Genomic DNA, 17,128 nt, shown 5'->3' on the forward strand with positions numbered 1-17,128 from the left:
GGGGGGGATCACAGCCCCACTCCGCAAGGTAATAAACAAAATGTTTTTTTAAGTTACATCAGAGCAGGGAAGCTGCTAAACAACCAGTGGAGCCCATTGAATGATCAAAAATACAAAAGGATGCGCTTAAAGAGATAAAGTCATTGCGGGACGAACTAAAAGGTATTCTTTGCTTTCAGTCTTCATGGCTGAGGATGTTAGGGAGATTCCCAAACCTGAAGCAAACTTTTGTTAGGTGACAAATCTGAGGAACGTCACAGATGATAGTGCGCCACTAGAGGCAGGTTTTGGAATAATGTGATAAACTCAACATTTAACAAGTTGCGGGACCAGATTGGCATTCACCCAAGAGTTCTAAAGAACTCAAATGTGAGTTGCCACAACTTTTAACTAAGGTTTTGTAAACCTGTCCTTTAAAATGGCTTCGGTACCAATGACTGGAAGTTAGCTAATGTAACACCAATATTGTAAAAAGGGCTTTAGAGGGTGATCCGGCAATAATTGTCAGTACCGGGCAATATTAGTTCAAAACCAAGAGTTAAATAAAATTAGTCAGACAACATAGAAAAACATAAATGTTGAGCAATAGTCACATGGTTTCTGTATGGGAAATCATGTCTTATAATCTATTAGATTCTTTGAAGGGTTGTCAACAAACATGTGGACAAGGGGATTCCAGTGGACATAGTGTACTTAGATTTCCAGAAAGCCTTTGACAAGGCTCTCACCAAAGGCTCTTACATAAATTTAAACTGTCATGGGATAAAAGGGAAGGTCCTTTCATGGAGAGAACTGGTTAAAAGGACAGGGGAACAAAGGGTAGAATTAATGTAAATTGTCAGAATGGAGAGGGGTAAACTAGTGGTGATTCCAAGGGTCAGTTTCTAGGACAGCCATTCAATTATTCATAAATGATGTGGAGAAAGGGGGTAGACAGTGAGGTGCGCCAAGTTTGCAGATTGATGACTAAACTACTCAAGGGGATAGTTAAAAGACCAAAGCAGATTGTGAAGAAACTTCAAAAGATCTCACAAAACTAAGTGATTGGCAACAAAATTGCAAAATGAAATTTAATGTGGATAAATGAAGTAATGCACATTGGAAAAAATAACCCCAGCATACATACCAATATGATGGGGGCATTTAGCTACAATGAGTCAGGAAAAAGATCTTTGGCGTCATCGTTGGATAGTTCTCTGAAGATGTCACGCAGTTGCGCAGAGGTTGGATCAAAAACCAAAAACAGTGATGTTATGAATCATTAAAAGGGGATAGAGAATAATACAGAGGAATATTTTATTGCCCTTATATAACCCATGGTACCCCACCCTTGAATACTGTGTACAGATTGTGGTCTCCTCACCTCAGAAAAAGAATATCTCTAACACTAGAAAATGTTCAGAAAAGGGCAACTAATGTTTGTTGGGAGGTCCCATATGAGGAAGATTAAAGAGCTAGGCCTCTTCAGCTTGAAAAGAGGAGACTAAGGGGGATATGATAGAGGAATATAAAATCCATGAGTGATTGTTAGAGAAAGTGGATAAGGAAAGTTATTTACTATTCCCTAATACAAGAACTAGGGGTTCACCAAATGAAATAATAGGTAGCAGGTTTAAAACAAATAAAGCAAGTTCTTCTTTCACACAGCACACGGTCAACTTGGGTGGAACTCCTTGCCCATGAGGAGGTTGTAAAGGCTGGGACTATAGAATGTTTAAAAGGAACGGATAATTTTGAGTGTAAGTCCATAAATGGCTATTTATCCAGAAGGGTAAAGAATGGGTGTCCCTAGCTCTTCATCAGAGGATGGAAAGGATGCAAGGAGAGAATCACTTGATCATTTTGCCTGTTAGCTTCCATCCCTCTGGGCACTGCATGGCCCACTGTCGTAGGCAGATTACTGGGCTAGATGGACTTTGGTCTGACCCGGTACGGCCGTTCTTATGTCTTATGTTAAGCCGACAGTTATGGCGAGTTGGCATCAGAAAGATGTGGGAAAAGGTATCTGACTCTCTTCTAGAAGTGTATGAGGACAAGGTACCTATTTGAACCCGACTAAAGGAGTTCTTTAGAGAGAAAGCAGGAGCCGGTGAAACTGTCCGGGCTACGCATGTGACCTCCAGGATAGAAGGAGTAAGATGGAGCGGCGAAACCCTCAACGAAGTTCCAGACCCAGATACAGTTCTGAAAGAGCAGATTGGTGCTCCGGGTCTCTGTTGATGTACTCCCTTCGACAGTGAAATGAAACGGAGGTTTAAAGAAGAGCCCGTAAGAATTGCCATGAACTCATGCAGGCTTGCCATTATGGGCAGAAGAAGAGGAAGTTCCTGTGGTGGAGACAAGGTCCAAGCCTAACTCCTGTACATGAATGAGGCCTAGTTGAATGCAGCTGCTGGGGAAAGCCCTGCCCAAACAGAGCTAACGTTTGGAAAGCAAGTGAAGCTGTCCAAAAACTGGTTTAGTTCCAGCAGGGGGAGATTGCTTGAAATTGATGAGCGAAGTTGATAAAAGAAAAAAATCCATTAGTATGCCAAACGTATCCAAAGCACCGCGAACCTGGAAGAGCCCCACTGAAAGGACAAGCTGGAAGATACGTTGCTACACTTGTGAAAGGCCCAGGACATATTAACCAAGAATGTTCACTGAGAAGGGAGAGCAGGTCCCAGGCACTCGAAACCAGTGGGCACCAGATAGCCGAGTGGTCCATCTTAGAGTAGAAGCAGGAGTGCGCAGAGGATTCCTAGGCCTGCCCTTGATGGACATCCCTCTTCAACAGTTTGAGAGGAACTTGGCCAGTGTCAGCACATCTAGCGACTTCTGTTAAGCGACCATTTGGAGGACTGACTAACGCTGAAGTATGTATTAGCAGGGGCGAAGACCGATGGTTTGTTAGATACTGTGTCAGAAGTCACCACCATTTAGTGAGTCGCATTTCAAAAATATTAGAAGTACAAGGACCTGACCATGCACAGCACAGGTTTGTATGGTCTACAGCTGTTATGATGGCAAATTCCCAGTTGGTCGGGGTGCCGAAGCGAACATAGAGTATATGGCCCAAAAACACCGCCAGGGAAAATGCATCTTTCATCCTGAAAGACAAAGGCCTTCCAAAAGGGAGCCATATGGGAGAGAAGGGATTCCAGGGGAATGCTAGGATATGAACATCATTAGGTGAGCTAAAGGAGCTACGTTACCAGGAGAAGAACCAGGAGGCAATGAACTGTCACAACACTCTACGAATAATGCTGTGTCTGAGGGAGTGCTGGCTCGAGTGGAGACGGACAGATCATTGCCTGGGCCCCACAGGATATTAAAACTGTTTTAAAGAGAAAAAGGAAGACATTATTCTCCTTGGAAAGGGAGATCCTTGACGAACACAGCTGTTGTCCAGAAAATGAGGCTGCAGGTTGGATGAGGAGAAGGAAGGAACCGAGATTCCCTTTCTTCAGGAAAAAGATGGGTGGGAGATTGCCAGTTTCCATTTCAGTGGCACGCCGGGGCTGATCCTGCAACATGTGGTGGCATAGGGAGATGCCAGAGAGGCATCAAGAGGTCTTTTCTGGGGACGCGGTGACCAATTGTGATGACCAGGTCAAAAGTCACCATGAAGCTGAACGATAGCCTTGCAAGTTGCTCTCAGTACAACTAAATGACACCGCCCAAAAGTAGGGAAAGGACTTAGATTCACAATGTGCAGGGTCTCTGGTCTTGATCTGCGTGATTGGTTGTACGTTCGTAGCAGTTAGCGCCGGAACGTAATAAAATACAGGACCAAATGAAGCCAAATCTCCACACTGTGGATCACCCACAACATCCCCAAAATGGGCCAGTGACGCTTAAACAGCCTGAACAAAGAGTGGTCCAACGAGAGTAAGTACATAGGGACCAACTAAAGAGTTTGGACCATTAATCTGAACCAGGGCTCGTAGAAGGATAGTCAGCATTTCCGAGGAGACTGAAACCAATGAGTAAACCCAAACCCTAACGGAGAATGGCCAGACCCCCAAACTGACCCAGTATTACCCAAGGATAGGTGAAACAGAAAATATGTAATGAGCCAGTCTTAAGAAGTTCCCAGAGGGCCTATAAAAGTATACGTTCCTGTATAGACTTAGCGATAATTTATGTTATTGGTTCTTATGTAGTGTTTTCAATGGAATATTGTTTCTGTATACATTTGAAGAAGTAGAGTGGAGTGTTACTATGTTAAATGCGTCTTTTGATAATGTTAAATGGCGTTTTTTAATATAATTATGATGTGGATATATGTTGTTTTTTATGAGAGCGGATGTACTGGTGTGAATATTGTGGCTGTGGCAAATTTTAGCAAGGGGGAATGTAAGGGCGACTGTTATTCCCTTACTATACATATCAGTGGGGGTGTTTGTTGCTGAGCTCCAGCATAAAAGGGAAAAAGGATTGATGGCAAATTCAGGACCCTGAGACTGACAATCCCAGGAACAATGGCAAGGCCAATGCTCCAGGTCAGTCTGAGTGACAGGGCGTAGGCTAATCAAAGAGATAGAAGGCTCAGGTGGTCCGCTCCTCCGTGTGAGCTGAAATTGCTGGGTCAGACAGAGTGGGCCGAGCTAAGGTGCAAGGCAGGGAGCTAAGCGAGCTGCTGGGAGCAGGAGCTCAGCCCGTAAAGCCAGAGCACAGCCCAGAGAGAGGACCTGCCCTGGGAGGGAGCTGGCAACCAGAGGCCAGAGGGGTGTCAGACAAGCGCCCAGGAAGCAGGTGCAGCTGAGATGAGATCACAGAAAGAGCCTGCTAGGAAGACCTGCCCTGGGAAGCAATTGTGCAACTGGAGCCAGGGAGTCGAGAAGCAGCCCAAAGAGCTGAAGGCAGAGGCAGCAGCAGCAGCCGTGCTGAGGCAGTGTGGAGCTGGAGCTGGGGCTGGGCAGTCCGGAGCCGGGGTGCGGTGAGCAGGTGGGGAGAAGCTGAGGGGGACCCGGCAGGGGCCAGCACAGGAGACGCCTCAGCCCAAGAGGTGCTTCTGGCAGGGCACTGTTTGGTGGGGATGGTACACTGACAGAGTGAGGGTGACGTGGGGAGAAGGCCTGCCACCCAGAGCCTGAGGAGTGTGTGGCACTCGCCAGAGCCAAGTGTCCGACCACGCACGTCCCTGCAGCACAGCCAGGGACCTGAAGAAGGAGGCCTGGGACCTACAAGGAACAGACGTGAAGTGCCCTGACATATCGAAGGTGACTGTTTGAAAATGTTCTGTGCACAGGAGCAGGGTGAGTGTTTTACCTTAACTTTCCATTTTTCCCTTATGTTTCTTTTTAAATTAATTAATGAATAACTTGTATTTGCTTCAATTGATGATGTGATCAGTGGGGTCAGGAGTGCTTAGTACAAAGAGAGTAACCCGACGTGGGGACACCCTAGCCCTGTACTAGAATTCATAGAATTCATAGAATCAAAAGGTTGGAAGGGACCTCACGAGGTCATCTAATCCAAACCCCCTGCTAAAGGCAGACCATTTTTCCCTAAATAAATCCCAGCCAGGGTGCGGTCTAGGCCGGCTTTAAATAGCTCTAAAGATGGAGATATCTATCACCTCCTTAGTAACCCATTCCATACGTTCACACTCTCCTGGGTGAGGCAGGAGGAGGGTTGGGGTGAGCCCCCCAGGTGGGTCCAGCCTTGTTGGGGTACGATGAGGGGCGACTCTGTCCGGACAGGAGAGTGGGAGGGATCCCTCGATGAGGGCGGGACCTCTGGGTGAAGGGAAAGGTGGAAATGAGGACTCAAATACCTTTTGCTAGTTCCCCACTTCAGCTAGCAGTTAGTGCAGAAGCAGGAAAGTTCCCCAGCGATAGCGGGACCATTCCCCTGCTCTACATGTGGCCACAGAAACAAGGTAAAGGGACTAAAGACCAAATTTTAAATGTAAAGGTATTTAGATGTTGTTTTGCTCCGTATCACAAGGTCTGAGTGACTTAGATTGCTGAATCCCATTTTCAAAAGCCATTTAGACACTTAGAAGCCGAAATCTCAGTCTGACTTAGCTACACTGCCTTTTCAAAACTGACAGCTTCTAAGCAGCCTAAGTCCCTTAGCTCTTTTAATGCCGAGTGGAGAAATGGCTAAAGAACTGGGCTTAACTGTCAACACGCACCAAAAGTTTTCCTGAAAGATGTCTCCAAAGCAATATGGCGTAGCTGCCTCTTCAGTCTTGCTTCCAGTGGAAGCACCTTGAAATTCCTCTGGGAATGCATTACCCAACGCAATGACATGCTACCACTATATGATTCACTATAAATATTTCTGCTGTAACTTCACAGCTCGTTGGCTTTTAGCTCATGCTAAGTTGGCAGCAATAGGGCTTTGGATGGGATATTCCTTTAGGGATGCCACAAAGGGCACTCTGAGCCTTGTGTCTATTCATCAGGAAGGGCATCAGATTCCTTCACCCTCTCCACCATCTTGGATGTGAGGATAATGTGCTCACCTCTTCCATTTGATGCGGCCACTCTCTGGTGGCACAGAGCTAGCACACACAGACCCCCCACCAAGGAATGGGTCCTGGGGCCTACGAGCAGTATGGGGATGAGTGAAGGCTCGGTGCTGTTCTTTGCTCTGCTGAGACAGGTCAATTAGTGGACCCAGGAGCAAAGCATGGTAGGAATTGGCCTCCATGTGTTCTAGGTCATACACCTTGGAAGCCACAAACAGCAGCTTGGCAGGTACATGGATAATTTCCTTCCTTAGGTCCTCTCTCCCCTGACATTAAAGGGGCTTCAAGAGGCTTCCCCACCCCTCCATTGTTTCCATTCATGCCTGGGACAGTGGGAGTTTACTGAAGCCAGCTTGGGTCCCTACTTAGAGTTAGGAAGGGATTGGCAGGCTGCCAACGTTCCAAATTCAATACATAGAGAGAAGAGCCCGAGCGAACAGTGTGTGAACAACTCAGACGTGAAAATCACCCATCTGAACATTATCATGTACACTTAAGAGTTTCATATATGGTACCAAAGAAAATCAGTATTGCTTGTATGAATAATTTGCTTAGCAAAAAACGAGGACAAATTCTCAATGAATGCTATGTCAATGGGATAGTTTGAGTGTTTCAAATGGCTGCTTGTTCTGGCCATATCATTGCAATTGTGGTTTCATGACACAATGTTGTGTTGCCACAGGGAATAACTAACTCTTCTCTTATGGTGGACCAGTTTGTCTATGGCTGCCTAAGTAGAAGGGAGGGTATCAAGCCATAGTCTCTTCCCTCCCACCCCCACGTACAGATTTTGAAAAGCCATACAAAAACAAACAACATCTATATCTTTGATTCCATGGTCCCACTACTGTTTTTGTAGCAGTCTCCATCTGTGACACCCAACACACCAAGGATTTAAATGGGGATCTCTGGAGGTAAAGGCAGGAGTTGGTACAGCTTGAATCAAAGACCAACAGCTTCAGCACTTAGGCCCATAGAAAGGTCAGAGATACACATTCACTAGTGAGTTACACTTTCACTATGAATGATGCCAAGTGCCTATATGAGGTCCCAGCACCAGTCATGCTACTAGACTTCACGCACTTTCCACAGCAGTGGCACACCAACTAAGCATAGGGTGAAATACAAGATAACATGTTGGAATGGAAGCAGCCGTGGCCACATCACCAGGCATTTCCTCAGAACTCCCATCATCCTGTGCAGACAGGGTGTCTCTGAGAACTGATGCTGCAGTGAAATCCCATTGCCCCAGTCTTGTCACAAGCCCTGGTCCTGTCACAGCTGAGTCCCATTGTCAAGTAGAAGAGAAATCCAAGTATTAAGTGATTAAGGGGTGATGCAAAGCCACTGAAGTCAACCTGGCAATTTCCCATTGATTTTGTTGGGCATGAGTTCTCTTCAGTTAAGTCCTGATCCAATGGCTGTTCACATACAGCAGGTCCACAGAGCTTGTTGCCTTTTGCCCAAGTTCTCGAGGTCCACTTTCTAAGCATAGGGGTGAAATGAGGAAGTTGACACAGGATTTTCTGTGCCCTCTTCTTATGTAGGGGACACAAGTAGAAGGAACCAGATACTAGCAAGATCTCTAAGGCCATCACTTGGTGAAAATATGAGAAGGCAGGCGAGGGGGCATGTCATATTGAAAGATGGAGTTTGAAAACAATGAAAGGGATTAACTCTCAGCAGAGCTTTGAAAGTTTGCTTCAAAGAGATGTTTAAAGTTGTCTAGGGGAGTGCTTCTTCCAAACTATTTCCAGTGAAGAAGCCTTGAAAAGCCACTGGGAGCTCATTAACCAGGCAATGACACACTGCCAATGCATATTTATTTTAAATACTTCTGCTGTGACTTCACAGCAAAGAGAGAGACAATTTTTCCCAAAGATCTTGTTGGGTCTTACATTTTGCAGAGTGAGGGATGGAGACCGTCCTAGACCTGAGGCTTTGTGAGCTGGGAGAGTGGTTGATGTGAAAAGATTGCTGAGGGCTGCCTTGACCAAACCACTTCTCTAGTTTCCTACTTTGGCATTGACAGAATTGACAGACAGCAAAGGACATCCTAACACAGGGCTTGTAAAGATGTTAGGATGAAATGTACAAAGCAGAAAATTCAGATAGCAGGGAGTACCTGATGACCTTCTAAATCACCCTCATCAACTGCTTCCTGTTGTTCAGACCCGAACACCTTTACTATGGGAGCAGGTTAGAAGCAGGGAAAATAAAACCCATCACCATCCAGGTAAGTTATGAGATCTGCAAATACAACCCATGTGAGTTTTCCAGCAAGGCTGAGTGTTTTATGCTGTTCTTTTCCTGCTTAGCTCTACCAATGTAAAAAAACCCAAACAACTTATTAGGATTCATTCCAATCTAATTTCCTGCTCCATCAATCAGTATCCAACGAATTCACCTAAAATACGATGAATGTCTCTAAAATCTTCATTGCAAGCTTCCCTCTTGAAATGTATAAAAAAGGTTTATTAGATGTTAGTCTGTAAACAATGACCATCCCCACATCATTTTTAATCCATTGCTGCTTATGACCACACACAAGTACTTTTGTTTGAAGACAGAAAATTTAATTCCAGTCGCCTCACATCAAATGGTAACACACAAAGGGTCAAGTTCACTAGTAGGCTTCAGCTGATTTCCACCACTCTGGTGTCAGAGTTAACTGGTCAATCAAACAGTGTTTATGGCTACTTTGCGTTTTTGGAGCAGCATTAATAATCTAAAGTGTATCCATGAGTCCTGCTGATAAATTAGTGTTTCAATTCTAGTTGAAATTGCGTTTTGCATAAAGCTGGTGAAAATTCTCCCCTGAAACCATTTTTTTTCCAGTTAAAATGACTTTTCAACTAAATGTAAATGTTGTGAAATACTTTTGTGATGAAAATAATCAGAGCAGTTTTCAAACATTGGTTACTGAACGAGATAACTCAGTTTCATGTTTGCATGTACAAATAAAAACTTTTTTGAGCATTTATGTGCTCAGATGTGAAGGTAAGAGATATGGTTATCCTTGGTTGAAAAATGGGATTTCTGAAGGTGTTTAACAATGCAGTACGAATAAAATAGAATGAAGTATATGGAAGGCCTGATTACAACAAGCATAGTTAAGTAATATCATTCACTTACAGTTAAAGTCTTGTGAGTCACATATGGGGGAAGAATAGAATGAATCAGCTTCAGAGTTCCACTCTAATTATTTGGAGTATATATCGTTCATGGCAATATGCAACTCAAGCCATTTCCTCTAGTTCCTTGAGTTCATAGTGCTCATTTTCATTTTGGGACAAAGTCTACCACTTCAGTCAATGCATCTTGACATTATCTCATCACCGGTCAATATCGTTGATTGTTCCCCTTCCTTTTGTGTGTCATGGCAGGTGGATTAGCGATATTCCATTTACCCATTATTTAAAGTGAGTCCATGGAGCCCCACACAGAATGTGACTGAATTCATCCTTTTGGGACTTTGCCCAATGAGATGTTACAGCCTGTGTGTTTTGTGTTCTTTGTACTCCTCTATATCGCTACTGTGCTGGGAAACCTTCTAATTATTGTCACTGTAAAGAAACAGCCAGTATCTGAAGTCTCCCAGTGTTTCTTCCTCAGCTACCTGTCCTTTTAGACATGTGCCCTCTGTCACAGCCCCAAAACTGATTGCGGACCTCTTGTGGAGAGGAAAACCATCTCCTTTGATGGCTGCATAGCACAGCTGTTTGTGGTCCATTTCTTCGGGTGCACTGAAATCTTCCTCCTCACAGTGATGGCGTACGATCGTACATCGCGATCTGCAAACCCCTCCATACACAACCATCATGACGGGTGTGTTGTGGGCTCCTTGTGATGGCTCTTGGTGGTGGCTTTGTGCATTCCATAGTTCAGACTCTCCTGACCATCCAGTTACCCTTCTGTGGGCCCAACGAGATTGACCACTATTTCTGCGATGTGCACCCTTGCTGAAACTGGCCTGCACTGACACTTATCTTGTTGGTCATGGTCATTGCAATAGCTGGATGATTTCCCTGACCTGTTTGTTGTGCTGGTGTGTCCTATGTCATCATCTTGTCTCCTTGAGAACTGGTCCTCGGAAGGTCGTCGCAAAGCTCTTTCCACCTGTGTGCCTCCATATGCTTTAGTGATTATATTTTTTGGGCCTTATCTTCATGTATTTAAGACCTTCCACCACCTTCTCAGAGGATAAGATGGTCAGCGTTTTCACACCATTATCACCCTCTGGAATCCCTTGATCTATACCCTGCGCAATGAGGAGGTGAAAAATGCCATGAGAAAATATGGAGCAGAAAAGCGAGTTAGGGGTGAAAGAAAAAATGTGCTGTGTGGAATGATGGTAGTTCTGCAAGTAATGCTATTCATCAGAATGTTAGAGAAAGAGATTTTAATATCACAGGTGTTCAGTTTTTCTGTGAAAATCCCAATGTTTTCTGAATCCTGTATGTTAGCCTATAGGATTACCTGCTTACATATTACTATAAGAAAAGATTATATATAATATTATACTTATAGTTTAAGTATTTGTTATGTACTAGGTTTGTGATTTATAATAAGTAGTTTGGCTGTAATGCAAGAGACCTACAGCCATATCCCTATGTTAGCTAAGGCAAAGTTCATAGTCTATCTATAAGACCTTTTATCCAGAAAGCAAGTTGATCTACATCTTGTTACCTAAAGCTAGAGCTTTTATCTAGACCAATAGACATGAAGAATGGCATAGGGGGTTTCAATTGTACCCACAGACTTACAGTACAGCCACAGGGAAAGAACTGAAATGACTAAAAAAGAAATAATATAAGTGCGTAGGTACATGTATCAATACGCCATACATACTAGCCTATGGGTAAGCAAAGCCTAACATTTTGTGGGTGAGGAATGAATTTGGGCATAGAGGAAGGATTTTGGCACTTGTGTGCTCTCTAAAAGAGGTGACACACCTACTCTATTTCTACTCTATCTCTAGTCCTCTTCTCTTCTCTTCTATCTCTCTACTACGATTACTACTATTAGTGGCCTGTACTTGTTCTTAACTTTCTAAGTTTCAGGGGAACTAGCAGAGTATGGTTTCCCTAAATATTTTTTCCTCCTTTTTATTAGGCTTTCTGTTTAAGTTAGTCAAGTAAACTTGAAATTAGTTCTGATAGCTCTGAGCGTTAGTTTCTTCTAAGCACTGCATCTCTCACTGAAGAATTGAGAAACCCCAACTGTGAGGCTGGGCCTGTGTCTCTTATCACCAGGTTATCCAGGAAGTGTGAGAGTGTATTAACCAAAGCTCTGTAGCATATAACACTATATTACCATATGTATCTTTGGAATAGCAGCAATGCAATTGTAACTTTGAAACTCTGATTATTTTACCGTTTACTTCGTATTTCATTGATTTGAATAAAAAATTTTTACAGCTATATCTGTGAGCTTCCTTTCATATCCCCGAGGGTCCTTTATAAATTCTGTGGAGCCTGGTTCAGGACATAAACTTTTATCTTCTGATCAAACAGATTGGTGAGCCTAAGACCCATACTAAATAATATTAATTACCAATTATTAATTATAATATTAATGAAAATAAAATAGAACTAAATCGACAGCTTACATTAATATTATTAGTACACCCTTAATCAGGCTATATCTTACCATTATACTTTGATGTGAACGCTTCCAACATTTAAGGGACAGTGAAAAGTGGGTTTTTCCAGTTCTTTGTTCAATTTTACACCTAATTTCAGTTAGATTATTTGTGGTCATTATTGTATTCCCAGTAGCACTGGAGCAGCATGACCCAGCCATAGCCCTGGACTCCGTCTCTGAAGTCGTAGGGTGCTAGTTTTGGTTCTGTTCCATTATGAATTAGGGTCAGTCACTTCCTTTCTCTGGATCTCTGCTTCCCTCCCACGTTTTGCCATTTTAGACAGTAATCTCTTCAGGGCAGGTACAGTCTTTTACTATGTTTGTACAGCACCAAACACATGGAGTCCCAGTTTCAGTTGAGGCCACTAGGCAATGCTGCAATACGATTAATAGCAATAATTTTGCATTATGTTCTCATGAACATGTAGGCATGTGCTTACTATGAGGATCTGTTAAATGCAATGTGCATGTTAAATGCAATGTAAATGGAATGTGTGTTCCATTCTGTGCATCCGAAGAAGTGAGCTGTAGCCCACAAAAGCTTGTGCTGAAATAAATTTGTTAGTCTGTAAGGTACCACAAGTACTCCTGTTCTTTTTGTGTATACAAACTGACATGGCTGCTACTCTGAGTCCTGGTGATGAGATGCTCAGATTCACCTCAATTAATTACATTGATGCTACTTGCCCTTCTAAACAAGTTACATTCAATGTGAGACATTAACACTCATTAAAATAGGGAAAGAAGAAGTTAAAAGTTACTTGGACAAGTTAGATGTCTTCAGGCCACCTGGACCTGATGAAATGCATTGTAGAATACTCAAGGAACTGGCTGAGGAGATATCTGAGCCTTTAGTTCTTATTTTTGAAAAGTCCTGGAAGACAAGAGAGATTCCAGAAGACTGGAAAAGAGCACATATAGTGCTTATCTCTAAAAAGGGAAATAAAGGCACCCCAGGCAATTACAGACCAGTCAGTTTCACTTGTGTACCAGGTAAGATAATGGAGCAAATAATTAGAGAATCAATATCTAGAAGATAATAAGGTGATAAGTGATAGCATGGATTTGTCAAGAAGAAATCATGTCAAACCAACCTGATAACCTCTTTGACAGGGTAACAAGCCTTGTAGAGAGGGGGAATGTGTTAGATGTGGTATATCTAGACTTTAGTAAGGCTTCTGATACAGTCTTGCATGACCTTCTAATTAAGAAGCTAGGCAAATACAATCTTGATGGAGCTACTATAAAGCGGATGCATAACTGTTTGGAAAACTGCTCCCACAGAGAAGTTATCAATGGTTCACAGTCATGGCGGAAGGGAAGAATGAGTGAGGTCCCGCAGGGATCAGTTCTGGGCACCGCTTTTTTTCAATGTCTTATCAACAATTTAGATAATGGCATTAGGAGAGTGTTACACTTGTATAAAGTTTATGCGTATGATACCAAGCTGCGTGGAATATGCTAAGTGCTTTGGTGAGGATAGGGATGAAAATTCAAAATGATCTGGCAGAAACTGGAGAAATTGTTCTGAAGTAAATAGGATGAATTCCAAACGACAACATGCAAAGCTGCCCTCCACTTAGGAAGCAATAATCATTTGAACACATACGGAATGGGAAATGATGCCCTAGAAGGCTAAGTACTGCAGAAAGCGGATCTGCGAGTTTGTCATAAACACGTGCGGTTAAGCGGTAATGTCTCTTTTACCGCTAAAGTGTTTAAGAAGCCCTCAGCTGAACCTGGCCTGACACCCTGACCAGAGGACCACTGGGGACAGCAGGCAAACAAGATACTGTGAAATCTTTTTGGAGCGCAGCATTGTTTCTGTGGTGCTTGTTTCTTCGTTGTATCGCTCTTGGACAAAGACGGGACCAGACGTACATCCAGGCCCTCTCCAAATCTTTCTGAATCAGTCTTTCATGTTTTCAAAATGTTAAGTTAAGCCAGGCAAGGTGGTATTCGTCTTTAAAGGTTTTTTCTTTCAATTGTGAATGCTTTTTCCTTTTGCTGGAAGGTTTTTGCCTCTGTTTGCGTGTAACTTTGGATATAAAGGCTAGGGCAGAGGTACCTCTAGTCTATATTGAATCATGAGTACCTGTAAAGAATTTATCCATCCCTGATATTATAACAGAAATAATTTACTTTTCTTTCTTAATTAAAACTTTCTTTCTTTAAGAACCTGATTGATTTTTTTCCTTGTTTTAACAACCCAAGGGGATTGGCGTCTGAACTCACCAGAGATTTAGGTGGAGAGGGAAAGAGCGCGAAGGTATCCCCTACTTTTTTTTAAGGACTCCAAGGAGTCTGCCGAATTGCTGAAGCCTCTCAAGGCCCCAACCAGGAGGGAAGCGGTATGGGAGCGCAAAGAAGGCGTTTGGATTTGCTGTTCCCCAGGAAAAGGTTTTTGAGAGGACAGGGAGTATGCCAGACACTGCCGAATTCTGGCCTCGGTGGCAGCGATCTTAAGCTAGCATTTAACCTTAGGAAGGCCAGCAAGTCCCCACATTGCAATAACGATGCTAAATGTGTGCCTAAGGAGTCGACGCAGACAAGGACCTGCGGGGTCATAGTGCGACCACAAGTTAAATATGAGTCAACGTGTAAAGCTTTTGCCAAAAAACAACAAATTCTTTCTGGAATGTATTAGCAGGAGTTATTGGAAGCAAGACCCAGAGTAATTCTGTCCGTTCTACTCTGCACTGATTAGGCCTCAGTTGGAGTACTGTGTCCAGTTCTGGGTGCCACATTTCAGGAAGGATGTGGCCAAATTGGATGAGAGTCCAGAGAAGAGCAACAAAAAATTGACAAAGTCTAAGAAAACATGAGCTATGAGGGAAGATTGAAGAACTGGGTTTGTTTTAGTCTGGGAAAAGAGGAAGAGTGAGAGGGACATGAGAACAGTTTTCAGTACCTAAAAGGTTGTTAGAAGGAGGAGGGAGAAAATGGTTCTCAGTCTCTGAGATAGGAGAAGCAATGGGCTTAAATTGCAGCAAGGTGGTTTAGGTTGAATATTAGGAAAAAACTTTCCTAACTGTCAGGGTGTTTCGGCACTGGAATAATTTGCCTAGGCAGGTTGTTGGAATCTTCAATTGGAGATTTTAAGAGCAGGTTAGCAACATGTCAGGGATGTTAGAGTTGATGGTGCTGGGCCTGCCATGAGATGCAAGGGTACTGGACTGATGACCTCTCCAGGTCCCTTCCACTCTATGATTCTATGAAAATGTTGTTTTAATTTTATAATCTGACATAGATGTCCCATATGACATAACTTGACAATTATTGCACTACTTACTATGAAAAATAAAAAATGTAAAAATGAAAATAAATAGAAAACATTACAAACAAAAAGTTTTGAATTATTTTTCTGAAATTAAAATTTTCTGATTTCTTTTTTGGGAATTTGCACTGAAATAGATATGATTTCATAAAAAAATCATTCATTGATATGACATTGTGCGACAGAAAACTAACAAAAACCTGTTTGAATGCACATAAGTGTTTCTGTAACTCTGTGGCCTTGCTAAAATATGTCCAAATCCTTACAGAGCGCTTATGGAACAATGGCGCCTAAATGCTTGATCATATGTCAATGCAGCTGTGTTCCAGCATTGTCAGAAGAAATCTATTGCAAAAGATGAATCTCATATTTATTTTGCAATCCAGCAGGCTTCTGAAATCCTCGGAGGTGCAGGCCTTTCCATTAAGAATTTCCTTTTGTGTCATTACAGATAGGCTACAGCCACAAGTCTTCATTTATGGATTAATGCAGGACTGCGTTCCGCAGTTGGTAAGTGAGGTTTGTCGGGTTATTCCCACTCCCAATACATTTGCAGAATGAACAAGGGCAGCCACCGTCCAAAATTTCTGCTGCGCCTTTGTCCACTGGTCCCAGTGAAATCAGGGCGAACTTTTTTGCTGGCTGTTCACTGTAAGAACACAGCATCTCCGGTGCGTGCCTAGATTTCCCACTCCAGATGTAGGCCCAGAGCAGTTATGGTAATTGGCATGGAAGCAGCCATCTTTTGCTGCGGCCAAAAAAAAAAATTGTGGCAGGACACCTTTGGGCATGCACTTCCCCAGAGCCCTCACTGCTGGGACATTGCCGTTACGTCGTCTCCTTATGTCCTGCCAAAGCTTGCAGAATCATTTCCTGTCCATGTGATCCTTACTACTGTTATGATGAGGCCTGAACTTCTACTGCAATTGAGCCACATAGAACAGAACATGGGCCATATTGTTTTAAATCTCTTATTTAAAGTGATATGCTTAGCGTCTAGAGTGAGCCTTGCACTTTTTAAAACTGAAACTTTTTTCAGCCCAAAATGCTAAATTTAGGTAAACTGAAACCTAGACTTAGGTTTGATTTCACTGAATGTTTGGGTAATGGGAGAAAGAAAAAAAAAAACGGGAAAGTTTTTAAAAATTTCAGAAAAAATAAATATTTTGGTTTGATTTTCCTAAAAAAATTCTTTTTAGTTTTTTGGTTCAAATGACTTTTCGTTTAACATTTCCTTTTAGTTTTATTTTTAAAAAAATTAAAAAGAATTATATAAAAATTGCACAAAACCAATAGCAACATGTTTCATTAATGCCGTCCAACAAAATATTTCATCGTTTCACCAAAAGGATTTTTTCTAAACTTTTCAAGTTTTACTAAAATTCCTTTGGTTCAATCCCAAAATCAGTTCCTCTTCTCCACCATTTCTCTTTGGCAATTTCACAGTGAACTGAAAAATCTATTTACACATGGTACATGGCATAATTCCCAAATTTGAACCTAGGCGAGTTCCAAGGATGGGGTACCAGCTATGAGATCCCGCTAAGGCTTAATTACCAGCTTAGATTTTGACCTAGCGCTGCCACCACCCAAAAGTTAGTGCTTTTGGAGCACTCTGGTCCCCCCCCAAAACCTTCCCTGGGGATCCCAATACCAAATTGCCTTGAGTGTCACAACAAAGCGGGAATAAACCTATTCCCTTCCCCCTCCTTTCTTCGCTCCAGCTCTTTCCGCCTTTGGGA

General features: G+C 42.8%; 1 pseudogene; it reads left to right on the forward strand.

Annotated features, from left to right (window-relative positions):
* Positions 1-9,950: 9,950 nt before the first annotated feature.
* On the forward strand, positions 9,951-10,979 carry LOC142046698 (olfactory receptor 4S2-like; annotated as a pseudogene).
* The last annotated feature ends 6,149 nt before the right edge of the window (positions 10,980-17,128 follow it).

Source organism: Chelonoidis abingdonii, chromosome 4 (assembly GCF_003597395.2).
Source record: "Chelonoidis abingdonii isolate Lonesome George chromosome 4, CheloAbing_2.0, whole genome shotgun sequence".
Classification (NCBI taxonomy): Eukaryota; Metazoa; Chordata; order Testudines; family Testudinidae; genus Chelonoidis; species Chelonoidis abingdonii.